Source organism: Phyllobates terribilis, unplaced genomic scaffold (genome assembly GCF_046119375.1).
Source record: "Phyllobates terribilis strain yellow unplaced genomic scaffold, ASM4611937v1 Scaffold_9__5_contigs__length_417890890, whole genome shotgun sequence".
Lineage (NCBI taxonomy): Eukaryota > Metazoa > Chordata > Amphibia > Anura > Dendrobatidae > Phyllobates > Phyllobates terribilis.
In genome coordinates this window covers 76,929,845-76,940,007 of record NW_027362769.1, presented here as the reverse complement: position 1 = coordinate 76,940,007, position 10,163 = coordinate 76,929,845, and the positions used below count along the sequence as shown (strand labels likewise).

General features: G+C 46.0%; 1 protein-coding gene across 2 annotated transcripts in view; it reads left to right on the top strand.

Annotated features, from left to right (window-relative positions):
- Positions 1 to 1,100: 1,100 nt before the first annotated feature.
- The window catches only part of IKZF2 (IKAROS family zinc finger 2), an 88,034-nt gene continuing 78,971 nt past the window's right edge, over positions 1,101 to 10,163 (top strand). Inside the window, exon 1 of one of the 2 annotated variants that reach the window (XM_073646622.1) lies at positions 1,101 to 1,534. The gene's annotated coding sequence lies outside the window, so the exon portion shown is untranslated. Of the gene's footprint in view, positions 1,535 to 8,331; positions 8,556 to 10,163 lie in introns of those variants that run through there. The other variant, XM_073646623.1, reaches the window with a different exon arrangement.

Genomic DNA, 10,163 nt, shown 5'->3' with positions numbered 1-10,163 from the left:
AATGGGCAGGGAAAAAAACGCTAAAAAAACGCAGGTATCAGGTTTTGCGGCATTTTTTGTTCCAAAACCTTATAAAGTTGAATAGGTAAGCAAAAAACGTAGCAAAAAACCATGCAAAACCCAAGCAAAAACAGATTTTTTTGTGGCAGAAACTTTACTGCCAAAAGATCAGGTTTTTCTGCAGGAAAAAAAATCTGAAAAAACGCCTAGTGTGAACATAGCCTCACATTGAGCTTGCTCCACTCCAGCGCTGAAATAAAAAAAAAAATGCTGGAGTGCAGCTTTCATTATGAGGCGCTTTTGCACAATACCCCTGAAGTGGATTTCCCATAGAGATAAATAGGAAATGTTTTGTGAGTCTTTTGAAACTTTTTTATTTTAATCTTTTTAGGATTTTCCAGCTGATCTGCTCAAAAGAAAAACTCAAAAAACTATAATTTATACTTTCAGGTATTCAAAACCTAACAAGTTTTCCAGGCAGAAACCAATGGAGGAAACGTTTTTTTTTATGAAGCTTTGGAGGGAATTTCTCTCCTCCTAATCTGTATTTGTAGAGTTTGGGAATATTTTTTCTCCTAGTGGTTTTTGTTCTTTGGATTTGGCAGTGCCCGAGCTGGATCGGATTCCATGCAGTAGACTTGCACTTTTGAAAGCCTCTTCAGAACATAAAAAAACCTCCAATTATGAGCAGCAAAGTGGATTTCCTACAGAAGTGAATACGAAGAGTTTTCCAATTGTTTTTAAGGATGCTTAAAAATACCTCATAAAAATATCTGTCCCAGCAGCACCCACAGAGGCTGTCACCCAGCTTTACCAGGAGCCTGAAGGGCAGATCTGCCAGTGCATGGTGGCATCTGGCAGTGAGGGATGGGGAAGAGCAGATATAGGAGATCCGCCATCCAGGCTCCAGGACAGGACAGCGTTAATGATTTCACACGTCGGGAGTTTTAGCTACTGGAGATTTTATTTTGCCGCATCGGGTGGGCGACATCCCCCTCCTAACACCCCGGCCAGTGCAGGGTTAAGCGCTGGTGGTGATGGAGCCCGGTCACAGGTGTCATGCCCGGCTTTACTTTACAGTGGGAAAACCCAGGCGGCGGCAGCAGCAGCAGCAGCACACGCAGGAGCCGGGGAGGGCGCAGAGCGGCGGCGGCGGCGGCAGGGGCTGCACATCCCGGGGATACTGTGTCCTGGATCCACCCCTGGCTGCTGAGATCACTGGAGACATTCAGAGCAGCGGATCAAGTGCACTGTCCTGTAATCGATTACCGAGCGCCTGGAGCTGCCAGCCTGTATTTATTGGCCGTGTGTCTGGGGAGGCTGCTGCTGCCTGCTTCATCCGTTTCTCTGGGTTTGACCAGCTGTCCCGGGCTAACCCCTGCCTGGCTCTGTGCAGATCATGGAGGAAGTAGGAGCTGGATTACCCTCAGCTACAGCACAACTGCCCTAGTGCCCAAAGCAGCTGCAGAGCACGAGAGGCGGCGGGCAGCCACGTCCCCAGGGATGGCAGTGTGGCCCCGCATGCCCTGCTAAGGTAATGGCAGCCGTGCTGCCTGCAGGTGACGGAGGAGGGATGGGAGGGGGGCACAAACTTGTTATTGTCTGGCACTGTGTCACTGCGCTGCCGACTTGTTGATAGCAGAAGGAGGGGAGGGAGCTGTCACCCTGGCTGTCACAGCGCTGTCACCCTGCCCCTGGCTGTCACAGGGCTGCCACCCTGCCCCTGGCTGTCACAGGGCTGCCACCCTGCCCCTGGCTGTCACAGGGCTGCCACCCTGCCCCTGGCTGTCACAGGGCTGCCACCCTGCCCCTGGCTGTCACTGGGCTGCCACCCTGCCCCTGGCTGTCACTGGGCTGCCACCCTGCCCCTGGCTGTCACTGGGCTGCCACCCTGCCCCTGGCTGTCACTGGGCTGCCACCCTGCCCCTGGCTGTCACAGGGTTGCCACCCTGCCCCTGGCTGTCACAGGGCTGCCACCCTACCCATCACCCTACTTCTGCTTGTCACAGCGCTGTCACCCTGTCTGTCCTAGCCACTGTCACCCTTCCCCTAGCTGTCATAGCACTATCCCCCTACCTCTGCCTGTCATAGCCGCTGTCACCCTGCCTGGACTTATGCATGTTATACCTGCCTGTCACTGCTCTCTCCCTGCCTGTCTGCCTTGTCTTCCTTATCTGCCTGTCACCCTGATGTCCAAATGCTTATCCTGCCTGTCACCTGTGCCTGCCCTGTCTGCCTGTCACCTGTGCCTGCCCTGTCTGCCTGTCACCTGTGCCTGCCCTGTCTGCCTGTCACCAGGGCTGTCCACCTGTCACCTGTACCTGTAATCCTGCTGTGCACCTGCTTATCCTTATTCTGCTGCTGGCCCTAGTAGTTTTCATCCAGCCAATTACCAATGCCTACATCTGCCTGTCACTCTGCTGTCCACCTGCTTATCTTAGTTCTGTTATCTTTTTACTTTTACCCTGTCAGTGGACAACAGATCTGCCTGTATATCTGTCAGTCACTGGTGTCTACCCAGTCTGCCTGTTACTTGTACTTGTTCTTTCTTATTCTGCTGCCTGCTTTTCTACATTTCGATGTGCCTGTCATCCTGCGCCTCTTCTGCCTGCCTGTCATCCTGCTGTCCACCTGATAATCCTGCTTATTTTGCTGCTTGCCCTTCTACTTTTCATTTTGCCTGTCACAGTTGCCTGCCTGCAGCCCCCCCATATCTGCCAGTCAACGGTGCCTGCCTGCGCCCCCCCTCCCGTCTGCCTGTCACCAGTACCTGCTCTGTGTCCAACTACACACATGTACAATACATCTGGTTTTGCTTGCAGCCATTGTCGTTCAGTGACTGTAATAACACTTTAGTTGGTGTCTTTTTACCATGAAGGTAGAGAGGGGAGTCTCTGTGTCTGGATTGTTTGGGTGCATGAACCTGTTGGTGATGTATCTAGATCACGATCAGTTTTGACCAGCATTTTTTTTTTTGCACTTCCTTTTAAGGCCTTGTTCAGACAAGTGTACAGTCGGGCTGTGTGCGCCACAGCCCATACATGGAGGGCACATGCACCCATTATAGCAAGTGTGCCCATGCACATGGCTGATTTTCCACATGGAGCAACAGTCTAGATGGAAACAATCGCAGCGTGCACTACTTTGATTGGATTTACGGAGCAGACGAGCTCATGTGAATGGCAGCAGCACCTGCACTTGTCTGATGCTCGACCAACACATGGAGCCGGCCACGTCTGCGATTTGTGAGCATCACTGACATGAGTTTTCCTATGGCTGAATGTATGAGGCTGTATGCTGTGCACATGTAGACACCAGGACAGCTGTGCCCGTGACTGACCGACATCCACGCTTATTACTATCGGTGGTCCATGTGGTCGCAGTGTGAATACATATTGTGAAGCAGTGGCCATATGATGATGGGGTCTCACCCTGATCTCATTTAAGGGGCAAAGTTGATGTTGGCAGTGAGGTCACCTATGATGGGTGACCATGTACGCAGGTGGGGAGTAATCCTAGGCCAGGACTGCAGCACAGCTCTGCTATACCCGTCACAGTGCGATCCATACGACATTATCAGTTGCGTAGCACAATTGTCATGTGACTGATGTGAGCCTGATTTCCTGCAGAATAAAGAATCTGATATCATTGAGTTGTGATCAGCGCAGATTCCCTGCACTCCGACATTTTAGTTTCATTGCGTTTCAGAAATTGTGAAATTTAGTACATGGGTGCAACTGTGATTACTTACCTGTATTGTCTGGGAGGTGACACAATCTGTGTAATTGTGCAGGGACTTGGAAGTCATGTAACCTGGAGGTGACTGATGTGACAATGTATGCAATGATGACCCTGGTGACAATTACTTATGTGACACTATGACAACACTTCCAGTCATAGGAGGAATAAAAGGACAGTACGATGTGATATACATTATAACATGGTGTTTTGGAGTTGTGACACTGCTTTAATATGGGAACTATTGCTGATTTTAGTCAGTGTTGTATTGTGATAACCTTTTGGGTTAATAATGGGCATGCTTGGAGCACTCTCAAGAACATCCGATTGGAAAAGTTTTTCAATGTTTGACATTATTTTGGAATTATCCCCCAAAAATTTGCAATCAGTAAACGCATCTACAAAATTTTATTATGCTTGATAGTGCCATCATCTTCTACAGCACTTTACAGACATGGTCATCACTGTTCCCATTGGGGGCTCACACTCTAAATTCCCTATTACTATGTCTTTGGAGTGTGAGAAGAAACCCTCGCAAACATGGGGAGAACATACAAACTCCATACAAATGTTGTCATTGGTGGGATTTGAACCCAGGACCCCAGCGCTGCAAAGTAACAATGCTAACCACTGAGCCACCTTGCTGCCTAGAACTATGATTCCGAACATAATACCCAGCTAGATGGATCGGTGGGTTTCCTGACATGACCTAACTGGCTCATATATGCCTATGAGGCAGTTTTCTCCAGTCAAGAGACCAGGCGGGCGGTAGTTCTGAATATTGAAAAACTTAGTTGTCACAAAGCTTGCCAAGAGAAAAAAAAGTAAATCTAACTTTTCAGAGCTTAAGACAAGAGGATGGTTTTGGGTGTTTTTATTCTTTATGATGGTGCTCTTTAATTTTGGGGACACTCTGGCATGGCTGACCGTGTTACCAGTGTTATATCCAGGGCTGTGGAGTCAGTAAGCCAAACCTCCGACTCCTCAATTTCCATGTCACCGATTCCGACTCCCTCATACATGGCTCATGGTTAAGTGATAAATTTACTGTAGCACAGATTAATCTCAGCTAAAAGTCTAGACCCTTAGATCAGGAATAGGACCGATATTTATAGGACATTTCATAACTTTCTCAAATTCTTATGAAAAAATATTCCCCAGAAACTGCATTGAACTACTGTACCCAATTTATTATATATTTTAGGAGTTGGTCCATTTTATTCCGACTCCTCCAGAATGGACTCCGACTCCACGACACCGACTCCACAGCCCTGGTTGTATCACAGGCCTTACCGCTACTTGCTGAACAGATTGCTATTGGTCATATTGGGACACAGTGGTATTGATGTGACATCTGATATGGATGTTCATATAGAAACCAGGGCTGTGCAGTCAGAGTGGTGGAGTTGGTATAAAATGGATCGACTCCGACTCCTAAAATATATAATAAATTGGCAGAGTAGTACAATGCAGGATGTGCTGTAAATGTTTTCATAAGAATTTGGGAAAGTTATGACATGTTCTGTTCAGGGCTGTGGAGTCGGAGTCGATGCTCATTTCAGTGGAGTTGGTATAAAATGGACCGACTCCGACTCCTATAATATATAATAAATTTGGTGCAGTAGATCAATGCAGTTTGTGGGGAATTTTTTTTCCTAAGAATTTGGGAAAGTTATGAAATGTCCTATAAATGGCTGTTCTATTCCTGATCTAAGGCTACATTCACACACAGCGTTTTTGCTGCGTTTTTTGAGGATACTTTTTTCAGCTGCAAAAGCCGATCAGCTTCTTAAAAAACCGCATCACCTGAAAGGTTTTTGAGCTCATAGATAATGTTTTCAATAGCAAAAGCAGATTAGAAAAACGCCGCACAAACTAACATGCTCATTCTTTGTGAGGATCCATTTTTGAGCCCAAAAACGGATCCTCAGGGTATGTGCCCACGTAGCGTTTTACAAGCGTATATGCTGCTTAATTTCCGCAGCATAAACGCTTGGTAATCCGCCCCCCCATTGTCCCCAATGACAAGCCGCAATGTCAATGCCCATGTTGCGGATTTTTCCGCAGCATTTATGCTGCGCTCAAAAATCCGCAGCATGTCCATTAATTTTGCGGACACGCAGCGTAATCGCCGCCATTGACTTGCATGGAAACGCATAATATCCGTGTCAGTACATTTGTACACACGGATATTATGCGTTTCTATGTGCGGATGGTACCCAAGTTTACACTCACCTTCCGATGTCCTCCCGATGTTTTGTCTGCTCCGTCCAGTGTCTTGCACTGCTCGCGCTGTTGTGAAGGACCTGCCATGACGTCACTGAGTCATGTGACCCATCACATGGCTCAATGACGTCACCGCAGGTCCTTCACACAACCGCGAGCCGCCCAACACACCGGACGGAGCCAACAAAACACCGGGAGGACAACGGAAGGTGAGTGTAAACTTTTATTTTTTTATTTTTCACCATTCTTATTCTTTTTTTTTTTTTTTTTTTAACTAACTTGGTCACACTACTATAAATCCATGCCGGTTGCATGGATTTATATAGTGTGAACAAGTTGTCAAGCACTTTTCCAAGTGATGCTAAAATCGCTTGGAAAAGCGCTTGATAACCCGCATGCAGAAATGCATGCAAAGACGCTTCACAAACGCTTCTACCTGGCGGGAAAAACGCATGTAAAAACCGCATGCGTTTTCCTGCCAGGTAGAAGCGTAAAAAATATGCAGCATTTCTGCATCGTGGGCACATAGCCTCACAAAACGATGTGTCTGAATGTCATATCTTGAAACCCATTGACTTTGCTGGGATGCAAAAAAACAGATCCGCAAAAACGCTGTGTGTGAATCATGGCCGTAGCCAGCGAGAGGCAGGGGGGGCCGCTGCCCCCCCCACACACCTATCAAAATTCACTTGTATGCTGCAGTGCTCCCATCCTGCACTGGCTCCAAACTGCAGGGGGCAATCTCCCCTCCTCTGTCCTGTCTTCTGCTGTCTTCACCAGAGAGAGGAGGAGGAGGGGTGCCTGCCCTGCACAGGATCCGATTCCTGGGCCCCGAGCTGGAGAAAGTGAAAGTACTACTGCTCATCTCTGTCACAGGAAGGTAACTAATGCTAATATTGTAGGTGATTATTATGTGCTCTCTGTACAATGTGTGTGAACTATATGTGCGATATGTGCAATGTACTATTTGCTGTCTGTAGCTGTCAGCTGTCTATCACACTCTATCCCTCCCATCTCTTCCCTCCCCTCTCTTCCCTCCCCTCTCTTCCCTCCCCTCTCTTCCCTCCCCTCTCTTCCCTCCCCTCTCTTCCCTCCCATCTCTCCCCTCCCATCTCTCCCCTCCCATCTCATAAAAATGATTAAATGTCTGATGTTCACATTGTACTACAATAATTTTTTCACTTAAATATAAGCAATGTATGTCGGAGTCGTGGAGTCGGTGTAAAGGAAATTGAGGAGTCGGAGTCGCAGGTTTGGCTTACCGACTCCACAGCCCTGGTTCTGTTGTAGATCTAAGGATCTCAGCTTTTTGTTGAGATGAATCTGAGCTGTACTTTATGTACATGCTCAGTAGTGACCAGGGCTGTGGAGTCGGAGTCAAGGAAATTGAGGATTCGGAGTTGGTGGTTTGTCTTACAGACTCCACAGCCCTGATAGAAATGGGTTGCACTCCCTTCACTTGTTCCAAGGATGAGGATGGGAGCTCGTTCCCCTAGAACAGAGCACTTTACTTCTTTAAACTTCTGTATTACTAAGTCACTAGGAAGAACTACACACCAAGATCTGCTTGGCATAATGTGAGTAGTAGCAAACACCTGTTTCTGTATATTGGAAGCTTGACACTAACTGGTTTGCCATTGAGGAATATCACTCTGGATCTTGAATTTTTCTACACTGTCTTCTTGGTGACCTTCCTACTCCCGATGAAGGGTATAAAACCCGAAACGTTGCTTCCGTTCACCTTTATGTCAAGCACTTATCTCATTTGATGTGGTGTTAAGTTTGGATATGAGAGGGAATCGAAAAATTGTTAAAACATACCTTGTGCCTATTTTTGAGCTGTCCCCCCTTCCCCGAAGTGACTTCATAATACATCTTCTATGGATGTAACTTGACTGGGTGAACAACAAGTGACAATGGAGTAACTGGAGGGACCCTTCATGTTGTTGATAAGAGTAACTTGTTGGCTTTCTGGCGTCTCTTGTTTTGGAAAAATTACAACTTCCATCGTGCCATAGCCACTGCAAGCTGGGAGTTGTAGATTCACAACAGGTTGTGGACATGTATGATATGAACAGAACTCCATCCCCTGATAAGGGATGGTATCACCTGGCTATAAAAAGGTTAGTGTTGTGCCCAGTAGATGGCAGTACCTGAAGACCTCCCCATCATCAGAGTTGGATGCTTTTGATGGCCTTGATCTTGGCGTCTCACCTCACCCACCTTGTCCTCACCTAGGAGCTGTCCTTTCCCTGTTTTCCTCCCTACACTTTTCTTTTCTCACCCCTCTACCTCCTCCCCTTTCCTCCCCTTTTTTCTTCTCCTAGTTTCTTTCTCAGCTGCTTCAGAAATAACCGGTGGATCCAGTTTAGTTTCTTGTTAATCTCATTGCTGGAGCGATGACCTCCCTCTCCCTCTTGCTTTCCTGAAAGTACGTGACATTCCTAACTTTCTTCACTAGTCTGCACCTCACCACACTCATCCTCACTGCTCTGGACTCATCACTACCACCACTATCATCTCAGGATTGTCCTGCTCCTCCGCACTCTTCACCTGCTAACAGAAACCAATGGGCCAGCCCCACACGTGAGGTAGTGACATCTTTAATGTGTACTCTTATCTCATATACATCGCACACGCTCACTATGCTTTACATTGGGTTATTAGTATTTCTTCCATAATGGCTTTGTACATCTTGTGTGTCAGATATCCTCCCAATATAAGTTAGTGTGTTTATCGACATCAATAACTCTAATGTGATACAGATGTAGCAGTGCTGACTTGGTTGTATGCGGTTTCTGTGTCTTGTCAGTTTACTAATACTTTTACTGACGCCTTTAATGGTCGCTCTTACTTCTCCAGGATTACCTGCAGTCCGTTTGTAAAACCACAGGTGGCTCAAAGTATCTCAATCTGTTCTGCTAAATGACAAAATCGCTCCTGCTACTACTATTACCAAGCTTGGCTCTGCTATATCTTCATGCTGTGTTTTTTTTTATTTATTTTTATTTTTTTTTTACGACTTCTACAAAGGTTTTGTTGCGCACATATGAAACACATTGGTTGTCGAATACAAAGTTGGTAAAAGTGACGCATAGACTAGTGCCAAGTGCATGAAGCGGATTGAGACTTCTTCATGTGGTGCTGACACTTCTGACAGAAACGTTAAGACATGTCAGTCACCGGGTGATTTGTGTGCAGAATCCTTTTGCGGCGTTTTTAAGCACGCAGTGTCAGATGGCAAATAGCTGGTCTCTGGTGAGACTTCTGTCTCCTACATTCTGAGAATTTGCACATCTTCCTTGGCTGAGACAAGATTTATCCATTTTCTCCGCCAACTGATGTCTTAAGGACTTTTTAAATGCAATTCTTAATAAGGGCAGGTGCAATGCGTCCATTCTCTATGATGCGCTACTGCATGTATTGGTTCAATATGGGTGATAATTACTCATCTTTTATGGCACTTATATCTAGAACTGTCCAGTTATTTCTATACCACCTTGGAAAGTTATCTGTTTGTACTTGGGGACAGTCAGGCTGCTTCTTCACTGTCATGCATTTTCTCCCTCTTATCTGGGTTGCCCCAATTCAAAGTTGGTTCCTGATTTTTATCTTTTCTGCCTTCCTATGTGACAGATGAGTCCTAAGTAACTGAACTTTCCAACCTGTTGAATTTCCTTTTTGAGAAGTAGTCCAGACATTTCTTCTTTGTCATGGTGGGTCTGTAACATGTAGAAAAAAATGTGTAGTCTGCTGCTTGTGAAGGCAATTTAATCTGTCTGACAAGGGGAAAAAAGAGACTAGAAAGAGGGAAGAGTGCTTCCATAGAGGCTGCAGTCAGAGTTATAGACTTCTTTTTTTTTTTTTTTTTTTTTTACTTTTTTGGGAAGTGATTTGGAGACAGGACTTGAAGCTGCTCACTTTCCAGTAAGTAATGCAGAAATTCCAGGAGCAGGAGCTAAATATACTTGGTGGATCAATACTGAAATGGCTGGTTGTGAATAATTTAACTGGCAGTGCTGGAACGATTTGGAAGCTAAGAGCAAACGAGGAAGAGGTGACAAGAAAATTCCTCTTCATTCCCCATGATATAAGCTCTAGGTTCTCACTGTCGACTGGATTGTTTATTTCTCTTTTCTGTATTTACTATTTTCTGCACTTGTTCCATAAATATTTACTTTTTTTAAGGTATTTTTTTT